Below are 19,994 nucleotides of genomic sequence, written 5' to 3'. Positions count from 1 at the left end.
CACTATTTGCACTCTTTGCCTTTTTTTCATAAAAGCAAAAATCCTCTTCAGATTTCTTTCACTTGGTGAAAACAAGTACTAATGTGGATCTTTTGTTAAGAGCGAAGTGTCATAACGATGAACTTTCAAAAAGCGGCTGCTACCTATAGTTAGTTTTCTGCTGGCAAAGAAAGGATAATGTTCACTTTTGGCTAATGGAACAATTGGAGCCAAAAACTAGAGACAAGAAAGTGCATGATATTTACAAAAAACTGAGTAAGGTATAATGCTTGGATAGAGAGGGGTGGAAGGATAATTCTAAAAGATAAACCCAAAAAGTTGGGTGGAAGCCAGATCATAGAGGCTCTTGAACTTGTATTCAGTTGTTCCAAAATGCAGTGAGATCCCCTGACAAAGTTAGAAATAAACCAATGAGTGCATGAAAAAAGTATGTTCTAATTTCATTTGTATTTTATTCTCATTCCTTTTATTCACATTTCTGTATATATGTATTGTAATATATAATGATATACCTAGTAAGTGCAAGTATTTCATAAATAAATATGTAAATCTGCATACATGGGATGTTGAGTCAAATTTTTTATTGCTAAGAGTACGTAATCAAAAATCTAAAAACACTGCTATAGACAATGGGGAACTATGGAGGTTTTTGAACTGAGACTATTGTGACTCAGTCTGTGTCAGCGGAAGATGATCATGGTAGTGGAGTGAAGAAGAGATTTCAGGTGAGAAATCTGAGACAGCTGGACCAGGTTTTGGAAGACCCGTTGAAATCCCACCTTTGCCACTCAACAATTATGGACTCTTAACTTAAGTCACACAGCCCTGGCAATTTTCAATTCCTGCAGGTGGAAATGGGAAAAATAATAACACAATTTTTATGAGAATGAACGACATGAATATGTGGAAACACCCAACACAATGATGAATTATAGCAGATGCTTCAAGAGCATCCACTGACATTGATGCTGATGTTTTAATATACACTAGGAAGAGGAAGCAAACGACCAGTTACAAGATGCCGATGGTCTAAGATTAGGGCACTACTGGGGGGACTAGAAAGTTGGAATTTACATGGTTAGTTTGGATGAAGAATCAATCACTGAACAGGTGTAGGAATCGGGGAGAAAGAAACACTGATTTGGCTCCGGAGTTTCTTGCATGGATGTGTGGAAAGGTGGGCCTTCTCCTTGTGATGGTGAATACAGGAAAAGAAGCCGGTGAAAGTCACAGTGTCAGTTTGGTGCGTGTTGTGTCAAAGGTACCTGCCGCACAGCTCCTTGGGGTTTATTAGGCTTGTAAATCTAGACCACAGATTCAGAGGGGAGATGTAGATGGTGTCTAGAATGAAGCTTTTCTGTGAGTCACAAGGCAACGAGCTGAGCTTCCTGGCCTGACAAGTCATCCAGAAATTGTGCTCTGTACTATTCTCAGATAGTTAACTTGCTTCTCGTGGTCAAAAACCATGTGTTAGGAGTCTAATTAGAATGCTAGGCAATTTCAACTCCATTCCCAGTGTTTCGTAGATACAGCCTTACATACACAGACAGGGGGCCTTGATTTAACCATGTGGAGTCTGTGAGGGCCTGATAGTGAGCCACAGTCTTTTATCCAATCTCCAGGCCTGGTCTCAATCTTTAATTTGCACTAAAAACACCCCTGACAGTTTTTTATAAAGATTCCTAGATCCCTTACTGCAAGATTTTGATTTAGCAGGAATTTGTATTTTTTTTCTCTTTAAAGGTTTCAATTCTAAGCAATTTCTCCCCCCAAAGTGGGACTCCCAACTCACAATCCTGAGATCAAGAGCCGCTGACTCCTCCATGGACTGAGCCAGCCAGATGCCCCAGGAATCTGCATTTTTAACAAGCACTTGGCTTACTTACTGTAGGCTCCCTGGAAAAGAGATAACACTCAAGACTTCCACTGTGTCGGTGGACTCCTCCTTCATTAACAACAGCAGTAATCAGCAGGTTAAAGGGGTCAGCAAGGAAATGTGATTTCTATTGCCCATGTAGGAATTATGGTATAGGAAGTTGAATAGAAACAAGAACTTTGCAAGAATGTCAGTGGGAATCATTGCAACTAATTTGAGTCCTCTTTGGGTACCCGTGACTGCGTGAGGGCTACGATCCTTGGAGGAGTAGGATTTTTGACCCAACAGTTTTGTGGTAATAAACAACTAATCTGTTGCAGCTACATTCATCTTTTTATTGCATCCCAACCCGGCAAAAATCATAAAATAAGCATTTATTTACAGCCTAGTACTTCTTGTCCTTGTGTTTATTATGATTGTGGAGGACGTTGGTCACCGTGTCCTCTTTTTGAGGACCTTAGGGAAAAATTTCTGTCCAGTTTTAGAGATAACTATGTTTCTCCTGGGAATGCTTTCAACCTTAACCTTATATGAAATCCAAATTACCCACTTGACCAGATTCCCTTAGGTGATTGCCTCCTAGACCTTTTAGAATCAAATTACTTGAGATCAAATGGAAGTTTCCTTATGGTATGAACATACTTTCTAACATAAGATGAAGAGGAGGAGCACCTGGGTGGCTCAGTGAGTTAAGCGTTTGACTCTTGCTTTCAGCTCAGGTCATGATATCAAGGTCCTGGGATCGAACCCAACTTTGGGCTCTGCACTCAGCAGGGAGTCTGCTTAAAGATTTCTCTTCTTTTCTCCCTCTGCCCCACCCCTATTTGTGCATGTGCTCTCTCTCTTTCCAATAAATAAGTAGATCTTTTTTAAAATATAAGGTAAATATTAATAAGCATGTGTGTATTACTTTTAGAATTTCCAAAGGATGTCACATATATCTTATTAGAACTTAATATCAGTTATTCTCATTATTTTAACAGATGAAAAATTGAGATTCAGAGCAACTAAATTGATTTTCTTTTTTTTTTTTAAGATTTTATTTATTTATTCATGAGAGAGAGAGAGAGAGAGGCAGAGATGCAGGCAGAGGGAGAAGCAGGCTCCATGCAGGGAGCCCGATATGGGACTCGATCCTGGGATTCCGGGATCACACCCTGAGCCAAAGGCAGATGCTCAACTGTTGAGCCACCCAAGCGTCCCCTAAATTGATTTTTTTGAAATCACACAACTAGTGATGGGAAAACTAGAATTTTAGTACACAAATTCTGACTTCAAATCCAGTTCTCATTCTGTTGCCACTACAAAAAGAAAAAAGAAAAATCTTTTTTATTATGCTCTTCAATTTATGAAACTATATATACATATATGTCTATATACACAGAGATGTATAAAATTCTATTTAATCTGACCACCAATCCTGAAAAAGAGCCACTTTTATTTATCAAATGTTTTACAGATCTGAGACACAGAGCTTTCAAAAGACTTGCTCAAGGGCAATCAGCACAAGCCACAGTGTTTGGACAGAAACCGCAAATTTGTAACACCAAATTCTGGGCCTTCCCTTAAACTGTTTCTAATGTGCAATCTGCTATATTCAGGGGTACACTGATATTCCCTCTATCTGACCACTGTTACTACCAGGGAGAAGCAAAGAACTGAAATGCCAAAATTTTTCTAATTGAATAAATTTATATTCATTATTTTAAAAAAGTCATCATAAGATAGGAAGCCATGTTCCCACCTTACCATGTAGTGATGTAAGTGAATGTGCATTGAGCAGAGTTTAGGGAAGCGTAGATAATGCACAGATTCTGAGAACATGAGGTACAGAGCCACACACTAGTGAGAATAGAAAGCCAGTGGGTGGGTGGGGGGTGGGCAGAAACCTTGATAACCAGCACTGCCACCCTTATAATCCTGCCCAAGGAGGGGCTCAGAAACCAAGAAATTATTCCACCATGGCCTGTCCCTGTGCTTCTTTTCTGTGAAATGAGAAACTGAGGTGGGGGGAGGATTAGTTAAATGTATGTGTCTCTGATAGTGTCAATTTTTCAAGAGCCTAAATTCCCATCTAATGTGTTACTTTTCTTAAAATATCATCTGGAAAAGAAGAAAGTCACTGAATAATTTTTCAGCATGCTACAAGAGCATACCCAAAATACGGGCGTATGTTTGGGGCTTTCATTCCACCCATCCTAGATTATTGGAGCTGCAAGTCTCCTCTGCAAGCAGATTGTGCTGATGGGTCATTATAGATGGCACTAGGGTACAAAAGTGGACCAAGTGGAAATGCGAGGCTAATCTGTCAGGCCCAACAAAGATAAATATCCCGGCAGCACTGTCATATTTCACAGCACATAGTGTTGACTATAGATCTCCCAACATGATAAATTTTATGGCCAAATGTGGTGGCATTTTGCAACCTCGGGTCTACTAAGGATGGTTGGTCCTTCTCTGATGGGGTCAATTTTGATAAATCGCCCTGTTGAACTCCCCATGAAGGATGACATTTCAGGTTAGCCAAATTCTCTTTGATGTGCATTATCCCAGTTAGCCTCAAGACATTTACTGGAGGAGTTTTTCTAGTTAGGAAGATATGCCCTTGTCTTCTTATTACTTTGTCAACCATGAAGAGGAAGGTAGGAGAATCTCTTTCCTGGGAATATTGTGGACAGATGTCCTTCTGGGGTAGCACAAGATGGAGGGCACTGCCTGAGAGAGAGAGAGAGAATAAGACCACCTGTTCAATCTCTTGCATCTTGTGTTGATTCCCCTGGCACAGAGCCACCACTCAGTTTTTCTTTTGGGTTGTCTTTCTTCATACATAGACTCTTGAATAGTTAATGAGCTAATGCGACATATTCTTCAAGGAGACTGTCACTTATCCAGAGCAAGCAAGAATTATGTCTCCATTCACAGAGTTATTTAAGTGCCTCACATAAGGAAAGAAATCCTTGAAACTTGTGCGGGCCACCCCATTTCTCCAGCTTTTCAAGACTGGTTGATGAATGGCAGCGAGAATAAAAGCACCTGGTACCTGCAGGCTAATGTCACCATAACCTGCCTCCAATTAATTCAGTCTTACACACAAAAGCATAAACTGTCATGGTTCCAGCTCTGTCACAAAATAATTGTGACCCTGGGCAAGTCACCAAACTTCTCTAGGACTTTGATTTCTCATCTCTAAAGTGAGGCTTATTATATTACATGATCTCCATATTGCCTTCCATAGCAAAGCTTCTAGTGGGTAGTACAGCAAAGTACCCAAGAGCATAGGCTCTGGAACCAGACTCAGTTCAAAACCTGGATCTTCCACATAAAAGCTGAGTGTCCTTGAGCTGCTTATGTAATCTCTCTTAACTCCATTTTCCTCACTTGTAAAATGAGGATGATATTACCACTCACCTCACAGGTCTGTTATGAGGATTACATAATTTAATATATGTAAAGTGCTTATAATTATAAATGGAAGATAGTTTTCCATAAGTGCTAGCTAATATCATACTAAGATTTTATGTTATCGGTATTCAAAAAATGGTGACCATTCCAATACATGGGCTGTTATATAGCAAAATAATTAACATTTTCTTAATTCTTTGCCTTCACCTAGAACTGGACACTTTCATGTGGACAACTTATTTTCCACATGAAACTACAGGGATGGAAATGTGTAATATTGATTATTATATATTTTTTAAGATTTTGTTTATTTATTCATGAGAGACACAGAGAGGGAAGCAGAGACAAAGCAGAGGGAGAAGCAGGCTGCCTGTGAGGAGCCTGATGTGGGACTCAATCCCAGGACCCCAGGATCAGGACCTGAGCCAAAGGCAGATACTCAACAACTGAGCCACCCAGTGCCCTTGATCACTATATTTCTGTTTCATTTATCAGTTTATGTTACTACCGTAACCACAAATGGTAGCATCGTACATTTCTCTCCTCTTAATTATTTCCACCTCCATATCCTTCCCCAGTGAACACACACACTCAAACCTCAATAATTATGCAACTAGTTTCAACTGCTCAATATTTCTATAAACATCCTTTCTTTTCCAGTCCTATTATAATTGTATGTAGGACACATTCAATAAAGTTGCATGGATGATGATAATATGCCTGAATATGAGGATAATGGCCTTATATTAGTAAGTTGTGTTAATTATTTCCAAAGTATATACATAAGTCACATGTACTTCATTCATTAACATAGCAAATATTTTTGAGAGCTACCATACATCAGGCCCTGCAAAAGCTCTGGTGGGTTCAAAACAATGATGTAACAGATCAAAACATGGTCTAAATTTAAACTCAGACAAAATTTCAATTATTATCCTATGGTTACCCTACAGAATGTTAATTTTGTAAGCAATTAGTTGCAGAAAATAATTCATTAAGTTACTAATTCTTTTCTCTTCTTAGAATTTTGCCCTAGGTCTATAGATACACCTTTCTCCCTGTAACTTCCTCATTTGAATAGTAAAGGAATTTGACTAGATAGCCTGAAAGGTCTGCTACTTCTCTAATACTCTTTGGAACAAATGCAATCAGCTCCCTATGACTAGGGTTTAAGAAAAAAAGAACAGCCTGGAAATAGAATGCTTTCTAAAATAATGACTAAAAGGATACACACAAAATTGATTATATCTGGGTGGTCAGCTTGCAGATGAATTTTATTATTACCTTCAAGTAATGTTCCCTGTTTCTCCTCTCTATTTCTTTCTTGTTTGGTTGTACTATTATTACATGGGCTGCCAAAAAGAGTAAAATGTAGCCAGCTTTTCTGGAACACTAAGTCTGGAGAAGTTCTGAGAGGATATAGTCCTGTCTCCCAATTGATTGATGGGTCAATTGAGCAACAACTGATGTATAATGGAAAAACCATAGACTTCAGAGCCCAAAGACAATATATTAAGACTCGTTTTTCTCCTTCGGCTTTATATTCAACCATGGGCAATTCACATATCCTCTCTAAGGTTCAGGTTCAGCATCTTTAAAATGCAGACCTTCACAACTGGCAGGAGTAACCCTAGGCTGATTGGCTATCTCTATCTATCCATGTAAGATAGATATTGTTATATCTTGCTTTCCAGATGCAAAAGCAGAATCTCAGGGAGATTAAAAGAAATCATATAGGTAAAAGTAGATTATAAATCCCCAGAAATCATATAGGTGAAAGTAGATTATGAAAAATGTTGTAATTTTTATTACTGTTAGATTACCCCATCTAAATATCAGAGTTTAATGCCTGGTTGATCACAGTAATGTAGATAAAATAAGTTTGATTATGAGTAAATGTTTTCCTTCTCCTTGACTTGAGATATAAAGAAGAAAAATCATGAGGACAAGAGCATTTATTCTTCCTACTAAACTTTAAGCAGCAAAAGGAATGGTCTATGTCTATCATATTTACTAGTGAGTATCTCTAGCATATAGTAGAACTGTGCCTGGAGTATAGTAGAAGTTCAGTTAAGTAGGGTAAAAACCCATCCAAAGAGTAATGTGAGCTCAACTATTCATTCATATAAAGTGCCTGACCACATTATTGCAAGATTAACAAAAGGGCATGTAGTTCACTAGGTGGGAGGTGTGGGGTGTACCACCCAAATTCATGTAATCCCATGACTGTGGCTTGGTCCCACCTCACCTCGTATTTATCTTCTCTGTTCTAAATATTTTTAAATATTGATTCTGGCTCTTCTAGCTATCTAAGATTTCCAAGATAGCAACAACAATTACCAGCATATCCTTATGCCTTTTGGCCCCAATTCAGGTAAGAATGGGAGAACATAGAAATATGAGGATCCAGCCTCCACATTTACCCCCAAAACCGTCCCTGCTATTTCTTCACCTAAACTCACCTTCTTCTCTTCCAACACAGTATCATCTTCCCATTTCCCTTAGATGGTAAGAACTTTAGTCAGAGGCTGGGCAGAGAACCAACATCAATTAGCAATCACTAATCACAGTATCTTACTTTTGATAAATTGAATAAATATATAGCCAGAAGGATAACCTAGATAAATAAAAGTATATTTATAGCATATTTAAGGAGGTAAATGAAACTAGTGTGTATTGGGGCAAAGGGTACTCCTAACAAGATTTGAATTTTTATTTCTCGAAGTGATAGAATGAGCTCAGAGGAAAAGCTTAAGGAAAAAGAGAAAGAGAAACAGAAAGACACGCATACTAGTGACTGGCCCAGTTGTGTTTTTAAAGATAGACCACATTTGGGGAAGAAAACAGACTCACAGACAAAAATCTCCCAAACAGCAACTTTGTAAATCTTCAGCTTCCACTATAAAACCAATTACTTTTCCATGAATACTAACCCTCTTCCCTACTCTGACAATATATCTAAGAGAGAGTCTATTTTGGAGTCACTTAATTGGGTCCACTTGTTCTTCATAAGCACCACATCGTTGTACACTCCAAGTCTGAAGGAATCTTCCCATATCTACCTCATCAGACTGTAGTTGGCTACCATCTCAGCTTATCAAATTTATGAGCTGTGAGTGTCCATGACCACTAACAGCTGTCTTGATTTTCCCTGGGTATGTGGCAGCATTGGTTGAGAAGAAATTCATAAGTGTTTGGCTTTGAAAAATCATGGTGGCCTCCTGAGACTTGAACACGAAAAGAGAGAAGGTTTCTGTTTCCTCCAGATTTGATTTTAACAAGACCAGACTGACATAATTTTCCAACCAAGTGGGATCACTTTAAATACCAGGATATGGGGGGGGGGGGTTCCTCACTATTTGACTTTAATATTTAGGTTTTTTGATCCAAAAACCATAAGACAAAAAAAAAAAAAAAACATAAGACATCATTTGGTAAATATTTAATAAACTGTTATAATTAGACAGTACTGTGCTAGGTCCTGCTGAAGGCATAAAAAAAATAAGATGACTTGCTTCCTGCCCAATTATGATATATATCATACATACATACACATGTACCTATGTGTATATATTATATATATAAAACCTCACAATATATGGCAACACATAGATTCAAAGAAGGTAATGGCAATATGAAAAAAATGGAGATTTAAGAAAGAGTGGGAATGCCAGAGAAAAATTAAAAGATATGAGCTGAGTTGGTCCACTCACCCAAAAAATAAAGAAGACTTCAAATAATAGAGAGGAAACGGGGGAAAGATACGATATCTTCTTGGGAAATATTAAGAGATAATTTTTCAATGATACTTAAGGGCTGAATTTTAAGAGTCCTTAGAAGTCAGGCTAAGGAATTTGGCCTTCATGCTATGGGTATGAAAAAGCCATTCACAGATTCTGAATGAAGGAGCATCAAGGAAGTGGTATGCAGGAGGATCCATCCATCTACGAGCACTAATGAGACTAGTTGAAAGTAGCTTGGAAGCAGGAAGACCAATAGAATGAACTTACTGGAAAGTCAGAAAATGTAGGAATGCTCTCTAATATCCCACTGATCTGGGTTCAAATCCTACACACGAGTTCAATGGCCTAGCTTCTCTTTGGTTTCACAGTGCCTCCATCTACAAAGCAGGAATTTAAAAAAAAAAAAAAAGGAAACTTAACAAGTCCTGGGTCAGGATGAAATTGATTAGCATGTGGAAAGTACCTTGCAAGTAATTCTCTCAATATTTGTTTATAAAAAAGATATATATTTGTTTATGGTAGAATGTCTTTATTTTGCCATTACTTCTGAAGACTAATTTTGCTGATAGTACAAGTCAAGGTTGATAGGATTTTTCCCTTCAGCACTGTGAATATTTTTCTGGCTCCATTGTTTCGGATGAGCTGTAAGTCCTCATATTATTATTCCCCACCACACATTAGGTCATTTTTCTTTTGCTGCTTTCAAGTTTTTCTTTTCTTTTTACTTTTGGCTTTTCAATAGTTTGTGGTATATATTTGGGGACAGATTTTTTGGTCTTTGTTGGGATTCTTGGAGCTCCTCATTTTGTCATTTTGGTAATGATTGAATGAGCTTCTCTCTTTCAAGTAATATTTAAGTCAATCCAAACTTATAGTTTCTTCAATTTTGAATTTTAGCTTATTTAGCTTAGAACCAATTCTCCTCTTTGCCTGTGATATTTTTTTTTGACATTTTGCCTCACCAAGCACTTTACAAGTTACTCCACCACTCTTATACTTTACTTTCTCTCAAAACTCAGAGCAGATACATTATCAGTTTCTATGCTATAAAGAATTAATTTGTAAAATTTTATTACATTTAATAAGAACTAGTATTTAATGATCACTCACTCCCTACTCACCTCTAAACATCTTACTAAGCGTTTTGCAAATATTCTCATGTAACCTTCATCAAAAACCTACGAGCTATATATTGACATTATTCCATTTTACAGATGAGGAAGCAGAGACCCAATGAGATTAAATAGCTTGTCCTAGTTTATACAACTAGTGAGGAATAGATGAGCCCAGATTCAATCCAGCAGTCTGGTCCTTAAGCACTATGTGTTACTGCCTCAATTGAAACATGCTTATTTAATTTCATATTCCTTTTCCCAAAGGCAGAAACTTGTTTTAAGTCTCCAATCTTCATTATAACTTGAATATGATGAGAATGTGTTTTACATTTCCACTGGAGCCTCTATTTGTACTCCCATACAAGAAGCAATACTAACACACTGTTTCATGTACCCTGATTTTGGTGATAGTTTACCTGGATACAAATAGGGGTTCATCTCTGCTACTTCTGTAGACCTGACAAGTTATTCAAAATCACTGTGTCTTGGTTTTCTTATCCTAATTCAGCATAATAAGAGTAACTACCTCATAGGATTTTTTTAAGGTTATTTGTTTATTTATTTATTTATGAGAGAGAGAGAGAGAGAGGCAGAGACACAGGCAGAGGCAGAAGCAGGCTCCATGCAGGGAGCCTGACGTGGGACTCGATCCCAGGATTCCAGGATCATGCCCTGGGACTAAGGCAGGCTCTAAACCACTGAGCCACCCAGGCATCCCCTCATAGGATTTTATAAGAATAAAATGACATAAGAGATATAAAATTTTGGGACAATGTCAAGTTACAAATTAAGCTCTCAATAAAAATTGGAAATTACCATTATCTTGTCTGTCTTACATTGTACATATCTGATTGCCTCATGATCTTTCCTGCTTGTCTGTCTCTCCCTATTACATCATTAACCCCAAAAGGCCAGGACAATATCATTTTCATCTTGGGGGCTATAAGGTTTAGCAGTTCTGAAACATAGTAAAAGCACATTAAATGTTAAAGGGAGGGATGAATAAACAAGTCCTTCTCAATTGGCAAGCTAACATTTTACGTCATATGAGGCTTTCAGCCCAGAAAAGGATAGGCCAGGTGTTCTCTGTTAATTTTCAGAATGCCTAAGTTCACCACACTCGTAGCAGTAAACCGCCGAAGGCAAAGACATCAAGAATTCCCTGCAAACCGTGACAGAGGTGTCTGTGGCCCCAGCTCATTACACATCTCCAGCAAATCTAGTTTTTGTAATTCCACAGAAGCTAATGAGAAGCAATGAGGACTAATGACCTAGAAGTTCTCTTGAATTCAAAGTAATCCACACGAGTCTTACTGAGGGTCAAAACATTAGAACATTTGTGTAGTTGTCTTCACCTGTACATGTTGTTTCATCCCCCGTTTCTCTTGTAATGAATCATCAGGTCACCTTGCCCATCCTCCCTTCCTCCTGCCTCTCATCCACACCCAGTCCACATAGGCACTGAAAGAAACACCTGCATCCCTATGCCACATCAGCCCCTTGAGAGGCCCTCACATTTGGAAATGTATTTAGTCCTAAAAGAAACAAAGGAGCCAGACAATATCATAGCCCTGTACCACAAACACAGACGCATACACACAAAAGAGCTGGCCTATTGGTATTCTTAGAAATTCAGTTCAGCAAACATGCAGTGACACCACTTGGGCTTGAAGTTCAGTTTTCATTATTTGCTCCCTGTGCCTCTTTTTCAAAAAGTCACTTCTTTGAGCATCTGTTTCCTTATCTACAGTTAGGAGATAATAGTCCCTTTCTTGCTGGCTTGATGTCAGGATGAAAGGAGATAATTAGGTAAAGCATTTGCACAATGTCTGGCATGAAATGAGCAATTATTAATATTATTAGTCTACCATGTGTCAGGCCTTGGGAATATTTACAGAGAAGATACTTTGATGGAAATACATAAGTGGTACAAAAGAAATACAGATGCAGGAACAAGGAAAGAAAGGCAATGTTACTGGAATTCTCATTTTACAAACGTCGAAAGTGAGGTTTGGAGAAGTTAGCAGCCAGCAGTAGGGTCAATGTCCTTAACACTGAATTCAGGAAAATTCAACTTTCTAGATGTCTAATTTGTTCTATTTATCATATTGACTGTTTTAATGAAAATGGTTTTTATAATCTGTACAGATGAGGAAACTGAAAATTAAACAGGAATATTTTAAGAGCTTAAAGGGAAGGTCAAATTTCGATTTCTGCTAATAAAACTTTGCTTAAAAACAAATGTCAGCACTTTTTATAAAAATTTCTCAATTCTAAAAAAAAAGAATTTCTCAATTCTTATCTGAAATTTCAATTCTTATCAATTTAATCTACTGGTTTCTAAATTCATTTTAACATTATTTCTGTTTTGTCAGATTTTAGCAGTTTTAGTATTTTTTAGTCTATTTTTAAAATTCTTTCTTCCCATTTTCTGATTCCTTGAAGAATAGTAGCAGTACTAATCATATGTCTGTCATAATAAAAGATTGTAAACAGTCCCACTTCCTTTATAGTCTTCTAACTTTTTTGTCCCTTACATCTGATATTTCAGTAAATTTGCAATACATTGACCTACTCCAATTGTCTCTTATCAGTAAACAGAGTTTCTGCAATTCCCATGAGTTTTTATTTTTTCAGATGATTTTTTCTTTAAGATGCTCTTGGATTTAAGTTTAAATTTTAATTGAACTTAAATACTCAGTGTGATTAAATCTTACTTTAATAAAAATAACTGAAAATTAGACTTAATATAAAATAGGTTTAATTCTATTTCAAGTTGAAATTCAATATAATTTAAAATTAAAATTTAATTTAATTTAAAATTGTGATATTTCACATGCTATTGAACTTAAATTTAAATTTTAAATGGCTAGAGATACATGCTGAAAGCTGATATGCCATTTGAGATGTTGGCAACATAATATTAAAAAGTGCTTAAAGTTTGAATAAAATACAAAATGACAGTCAAAAGCATCCAAATTCAAATCCAAAAGGAGATGAAACAATTCTAACATGTATGAAAAGTCAAATTCTGGTTGGAAGATGACATTTCTTATAGGAACTTTTTATCATTTTTTAAATTCTTTGACCATTTTCTTAGCATATCAACTTCAGTGTAAACCATACTTTCCTAAACTTACTAGTATTTTGTTAAAACTGTCACAAGAAAATTTAGGAAAAAAAACTGACTATTTGGTTAACAGATCATCAGTAGAATTGACCTGCTTTTTGGAGAACCTGCCCAAGGTCAAGGACTGAAACCAAAATCTACCTAAGACACAGATAATGTTCCTGTCTGTGCACAATTTCAGAGAATATGAGGGTAACAAAACTCAAATGGAAGTCTACTTTAGCAAGTCTTACCAGATGCCAGACAAAAATGAAATTTTGGTTTTGACCACCTAATCAGAAAAAATAAAAAACATGTTATCACTGTTCCAGATATTTTGTGCTGAAGAATAAGCCTCTTTCTTGTGTCCTCCCCCTTCTCAGCTAAATATTATCTCCCAAACATCCTTTTTTGATTTTTTAAGTAAGCTTTATACCCAACATTGGGCTTAAGCTCACAACCCTGAGACTCTGAGACCCTGAGATCAAGAGTCGTACACTCTACCTACTAAGATAGCTCCTCTTAAATATCCTTTTCATCAAACAAGATGGGAGTTCCATTTTCTGGTTCCCCAGTATTTTATTCAAAACTATATTATTTACCTGTTTAAAGAGCCAGACTTTGAAACATGCCATAATATTTTTTATTATCCATTTCATTCCTTAATGGAGTCAGTAAAATGCTCTCTTTTAAGAGAAAAGCAAGATGATGCATTAACAAGAAAAACATATTTTGATGGGTACCCAAAGAAACAGAAAAACAAACAATAGTTGCCTTTTCCTTCCAGAACTTAACAGTTTTGTCTCATTATTTTGAATATATGGTTCCTGTTTAGGAAACTCCTGTCACCACTGTTTGTGATAAAATGTTACTAAAATACATATTTATCCTATCTCTTTTCAAGAGTTACATAAACCTCTACTTATTTACAGAAAAATGTCATACTTTTCAATGATTTATTTCCTTTCTGTAATAAAAAGCATTTTAGAAAAAGCCAAGAAAATTAGGAGAGAACATGGGACGATGCACCACACATTGTGTGTAGGTGTTCAGTAAATGGTATTTCATGTCGATAAGGAGGAGGAGAGAAAGGAGGGGAAAGTATAATTCTAGGGACATTTGCCTTCTTAATTTATGCTTCAAGACAGAATTATTTAGTCACACCTCTGTATTTAATGTAAAATCGGTGATGAGACAATCACTAAAAGTGTAAATCGGGCAGAAGAGAGTAAGAACAAAGATCTACTTTTAACCATTTTCTTGGTGAGTTGAGAAGAAAATACTACTTCACCTTCCATGATGGGTGTGTTTTAGGAATTCAGGGGGTCAGGGATTTCTTTCTTATGCCTCAGGGCATGTCAACATGATTGTCATTTTAGTTACCAGTTGTCAGGTGCCTACTATATGCCAGCAATATATTTACTTATTTAATCCTCCAGGTAATATTACCACCACTATTTTATAGATAAGGAAACGAAATCAAAGAGGTTATGAACCTGTCCACATCTAATGCCTTAGAAGCAAAGGAGTCAAAACTTGGTAGATGGAATTCCAGAGCCTGAGTGAAAGTGGATTTTTTTTTTATTCTGAGAAGCAATGTTCCCTGGTGACTTAGCATGAACTCTAGGGCCGGGCTGTCTACATCTGAACCCTGGCTCTACCACTTACTAGCTGTATGATCTTGGGAAAGTTACTTAAATTCTCTGCCCTTTAATTTCTTCATCTGTAAACTAGGTTATTTATTTTGATTATTAAGTAAATCAATATATCTAAGGCAATCAGATCAATCAATACCTAGTGCCAAGTAAGCACTATTAACTGTCAGCTATTATTACTAATTTTTGCCCAGGATCTATTTCTTCTTTTTCTAGAAAAAATAATCCCCATTTCTCCTTAGGAATTCACTCCTCCACTACTCTTTGTATTTACGTGTTTCGAATAGGTATAACTGCATCCTGGTTCCTGACCATGAATATATGCTCCAAACCTATTCAGTCAGAGCAATGAATCCCTACCATCACTGGTTCAATAATGGATTTAAGACATAGCTGATCCAATAAAACTTTTGAAAAAATCATTTGGGGGGGAAAGAGTCTCTTACAATTGGATTGAGAGCTATCAGAATATAAGTGTGGACTGTCCAGAAGTCACCTTGTAGAACTGGAATGCTTAAGAGTAAATGTCATGTGGGACAAAGCATAAATAAATGACAGAAAAGGAGAAAACTAAATTTAAAAGTATCATCTGAGCTCCTCCATCTAGTTTTGATGGGCAAAAACCTACCATTGAGCTTTAAAGATAAATGACCCAATTCTACTCTTTGCTCAAATTGGTTTGGATTATGTTTCTATAACTTGTAAACAAAGGTAATCTTACTAATGCCTCTGCTGCTATCTTCGGAAAAGCTAAGCATCTACTCATTCTGAGCGACTACTGTTATACACCCTCCCTGCAGGACCAAACTGGGCCAAAACCATGAGCAGTGCTAAATTTGGTTACATCAATCATGTCCACTGTGCAGAAGAGGAAGCCAAGGCTCCAGAAATTAAGTACAACTTCTGAATTCATATATTGATCCATTGATTTATGTGTTACTTCATTTTTTAAAAAAGTATCTAGAGCAGATTATCCAGATACAGGTAGAACTAAGAGAGTTTCATGGACCCTGTTTGAATTCTCTTGCTCCCCTAAATGATCAAGTTCCCAAGCTCTCTCTTAAAGAAAGAAAGAGACACAGAGACAGAGGAAGGAAGGAAGGAAGAAAGAGAAAAAAGAAAGGAATATCCTGACAGAGAGTTTGGCCTGGTCATCAAATGTTACCATAAAATTCAAGGATTTTTTGTTCTCTTTTCCCTATAAGCTGCCATGAAATTACATCCTTGAATTCCTTATATCATATCCATTATATGAAGAAAGATTGCAGGGCACAGAGAGACTTGCAGCCCGGGTGTAGGCACACACTTAGCATTTGGCCTTCACAGACAGACTCCCTGGTTCCACAGAAATGAGGTTTTTGGAAGTACAATTTTAGATACCAATTTAAAATTCCAAATGCTACTGAAGTAAGAATTTATTTTCACTATTACTCTTTAGCATTACTAGATGTGAGAATGATAAAATTACATGTGAACTCTCTGATTCCCAGCCAGGCTGAAAGTCTATGACATGACATGAAATTTTGGGCAATTACAGTGTTTCTTATGCCAGTGAAACTATTTCTTACACAATCCAGTGAAAACATTCAGATCTACACTCTAAGAAAAGGATCTCTTGCCTCCATTTCCAAACAGCTTACATAATTTATGGGACAATACACATACCAGGCACCACCATGAAAATAATTCCCTATTACTTCAGACTAATACAAGCAATATGGCTTAATTTCCTAATATCTTCTACATGCAACTGTCTCACAAGCTATTTAAGTATCAGTGATCAAAATGCTGGAAAAGAAGCAGGGAAAATGGAGGATGATAAACTGAGAGATAAGAAGGCTATTAATAGCTGTAGAATTAGACAGCCTTGCTGAATTAAGAGGATGGAGTTGGCGGTTTCATAATTGCCTCTGATTGATTGATGTGACAAATGTAACAATAGCAGATGATATACGGCACAGTCCCAAATAGCAATAAGTTATATACATCAAAACACAAGAGCAGACTTCTTTTTTATTCTCTTTTAATTTTAGCTAAATCTTTGAAAGTTAACCTGACCCACTGACTACAACGTCTGGTTTTTCTTTTCTGGAGACGGAGTCTAGCTTGAGCTAGGAGAGTCATGGTGGGCTGGAAAGAGGGTCTCTTGCCCAGAGCAGTGGGTGCTGTCATTGCCAAGAATCCCATGGACTCGATAGTCAAAATATAAGTTGGAGATAGCCAAAGATACTGAGGTGGAAAGAAGAGGTCAAATAAGCCAGTAACTCAGTTAGGAAATGGGAAACAAAATTGGTACTTGAAGCACACAATCAAGGTTAGAAGGGACAGGGACGTGAAGCAGGAGCCTTGAGTAAAGGCACCAGGAGTCAGTGTAAGTGAAATCTGAAACAGGAGCCGTTGGCCTCTGCTGTCCCAATGGTCTAAGGCCATCATGACAGAGGAATAATGGTTAACAGGCCAAAGAGCCAGAGGACACAAAATTGAACTAATGATACCCTGTAATCCCCAAGCTGAAGTGCCAGTAGAAGGTCATTTATAGGGGCACCTGGGAGGCTCAGTGGTTGAGCGTCGTCTGCCTTCAGCTCAGGGCCTGATCCTGGAGTCCCAGGCTCAAGTCCCGCATCGGGCTCCCCACAGGGAGCCTGCTTCTCCCTCTGCCTGTGTCTCGGCCTCTCTCTGTGTCTCTCATGAATAAATAAATAAAATCCCAAAAAAAGAAAGATCATTCATAGAAGAGAAATCTAAAAATAATTATCCAGATTAACTTCTCAGTGATTCATACATGGGATATGAAAGAGTAGATGGAGAATATGCTTTGGAATTCCACCAGACTTGGGTTAAAGTAGGAGCTGTTTCTCTGACTATTGTACATTTTGGTTAGTAATTTTGTTCATGTAAAACTCAAGGCTCCTGAGAATAATAATAGTGCTTACCTCACAAAGTTTTAGAAAGACAAAACTGTGTAATTCACGTAAAGTGCTGAAAATATTACCTATTACATAAAAGTGCTGTGTACTTTTTTTTTTTTTAAGAACAGCTTTACTCAGGTACAAATGACCTACAATAAACTACACATATTTAGGCTACACAGCCTGATAAGTTTTAACATACGTATTCATTTATTAAACCAGCTCCACAATTAGGAAAATGAGCATACACTTATAAAATTGCATAGTATGGTAGATAGATTTATACACACACACACACACACACACACACACACACATATAAAATCATACAGTATATAGTCAGTACTCATTTTATGAGAGGGACAGAGTCTAGCTTCTTTCACAAGTTCAAGACCACCCTTAGCTTCCATGATTTGCTGGGAAAACTCACAGGACTCAACTGCCCATGGCTGTGATTTATTGCAGGAAAAGGGATACAAAGTATAATCAGAGAAGGAAAAGAAGCATGAAAAAAAAAAAAAAGGAAAAGAAGCATGAAGTGAAGTCTGGCAGGAATAAGAGTCCTCTCCCAATGAAGTCACACAGGACCCACTTAGTTCTCCCCAGCACCAAGTTATGACAACACATATATAATGTTATTTATCAGGAAAGCTTATTAGACACTCAGTGCCCAAGGTTTTTATTTGGGATTGGTCATGTAGGCAGCCTCTGCTTGGCGTGTTACAAATTACCAGACTCTCAAAAGAAAAGCAAATGTTCAGCATAAACTACTGTTTGTGAAAACAGGTACACTGAGTCTTTTTTTTTTTTTTAATTAACATACACTGCATTTCTAGTTTCAGGGGTAGAATTTAGTGACTCATCAGTTGCATTTAACACCCACTGCTCATTGCATCAAGTGCCCTCCTTAATGCCCATCACCCAGTTACCCCATCCCCCCCACCCACCTCCCCTCCAGCAACACTGTTTGTTTCCTAGAGTTCAGAATCTCTTATAGTTTGACTCTCTCTCTGATTTCATCTTTTTTAAAAAATATATTTTATTTATTTATCCATGAGAGACACAGAGAGAGAGAGGCAGAGACACAGGCAGAGGGAGAAGCAGCCTCCTTGCAGGGAACCTGATGTGGGACTCCATCCCAGATCTCCAGGACTACACCTTGGGCTGAAGGCAGGCGCTAAACCGCTGAGCCACCTGGGCTGCCCTCTGATTTCATCTTATTTTATTTTTCCTTTCCTTCTCCTATGTTCATCTGCTTTGTTTCTTAAATTCCACATATAAGTGAAATCATATGGTATTTGTCCTTCTCTGATTGACTTATTTCACTTAGCCTAATACCCTTTAGTTCTATCCACATTGTTGCAAATGGCAAGATTTCATTCTTTTTGATGGCTGAGTAGTATTCCATTGTACATATATACACCACATCTTCTTTATCCATTCATCTGGCAATGGACAACTGGGTTCTTTCCGTATTTTGGCTATTGTGGATATTGCTGCTATAAACATTGGGGTGCATGTACCCCTTCGAAGGGGCACATATACTGAGTCATTCTTAACAGTTCTGGGAATGGTGGGAACCCTCTTGAAATCCAAATTCCCAGGCAGCCTGGGAGGCTCAGCTGTTTAGCGCTGCTTTCAGCCCAGAGCATGATCCTGGAGACCCAGAATCGAGTCCCATGTCCGGCTCCCTGCGTGGAGCCTGCTTCTCCCTCTGCCTGTGTTTCTGCCTCTCTCTCTCTCTCTCTCTCTCTCTCTGTATCTCATGAATAAATAAATAAAATCTTAAAAAAAAAAAAAAGAAATCCAAGTTCCCAGACACCAGCCAAGGGCCAACCATTTCAGCAGGCCTTTTTAAGGAAAACAGCCTCAGGCCTGCCAGTGTTAGCCCTTTTCTGAACATCTACTCATGTGGTGCATATATAAATAGTCCATTTATTTTCAATATTGAATAGGATTCCATTATACATTATATTCCCTTATCCATGAGATGCATGTTCCAAGAACTCCAGTGGAGGCCTGAAACTGTGATAAAATCTATATATATTTTATATATATATAAAATATATTTTTTAATTTTTTATTTTTAATTCATTTTTTATAAATTTTTAATTTATTTTTTATAAATTTTTAATTTATTTTTTATTCATAAATTTATTTTTTATTGGTGTTCAATTTGCCAACA

This window comes from Canis lupus, chromosome 8 (genome assembly GCF_011100685.1).
Source record: "Canis lupus familiaris isolate Mischka breed German Shepherd chromosome 8, alternate assembly UU_Cfam_GSD_1.0, whole genome shotgun sequence".
Taxonomy (NCBI): domain Eukaryota; kingdom Metazoa; phylum Chordata; class Mammalia; order Carnivora; family Canidae; genus Canis; species Canis lupus.
The sequence above is the reverse complement of the archived record's forward strand: the minus strand, read 5'-3'. Positions refer to the sequence as shown.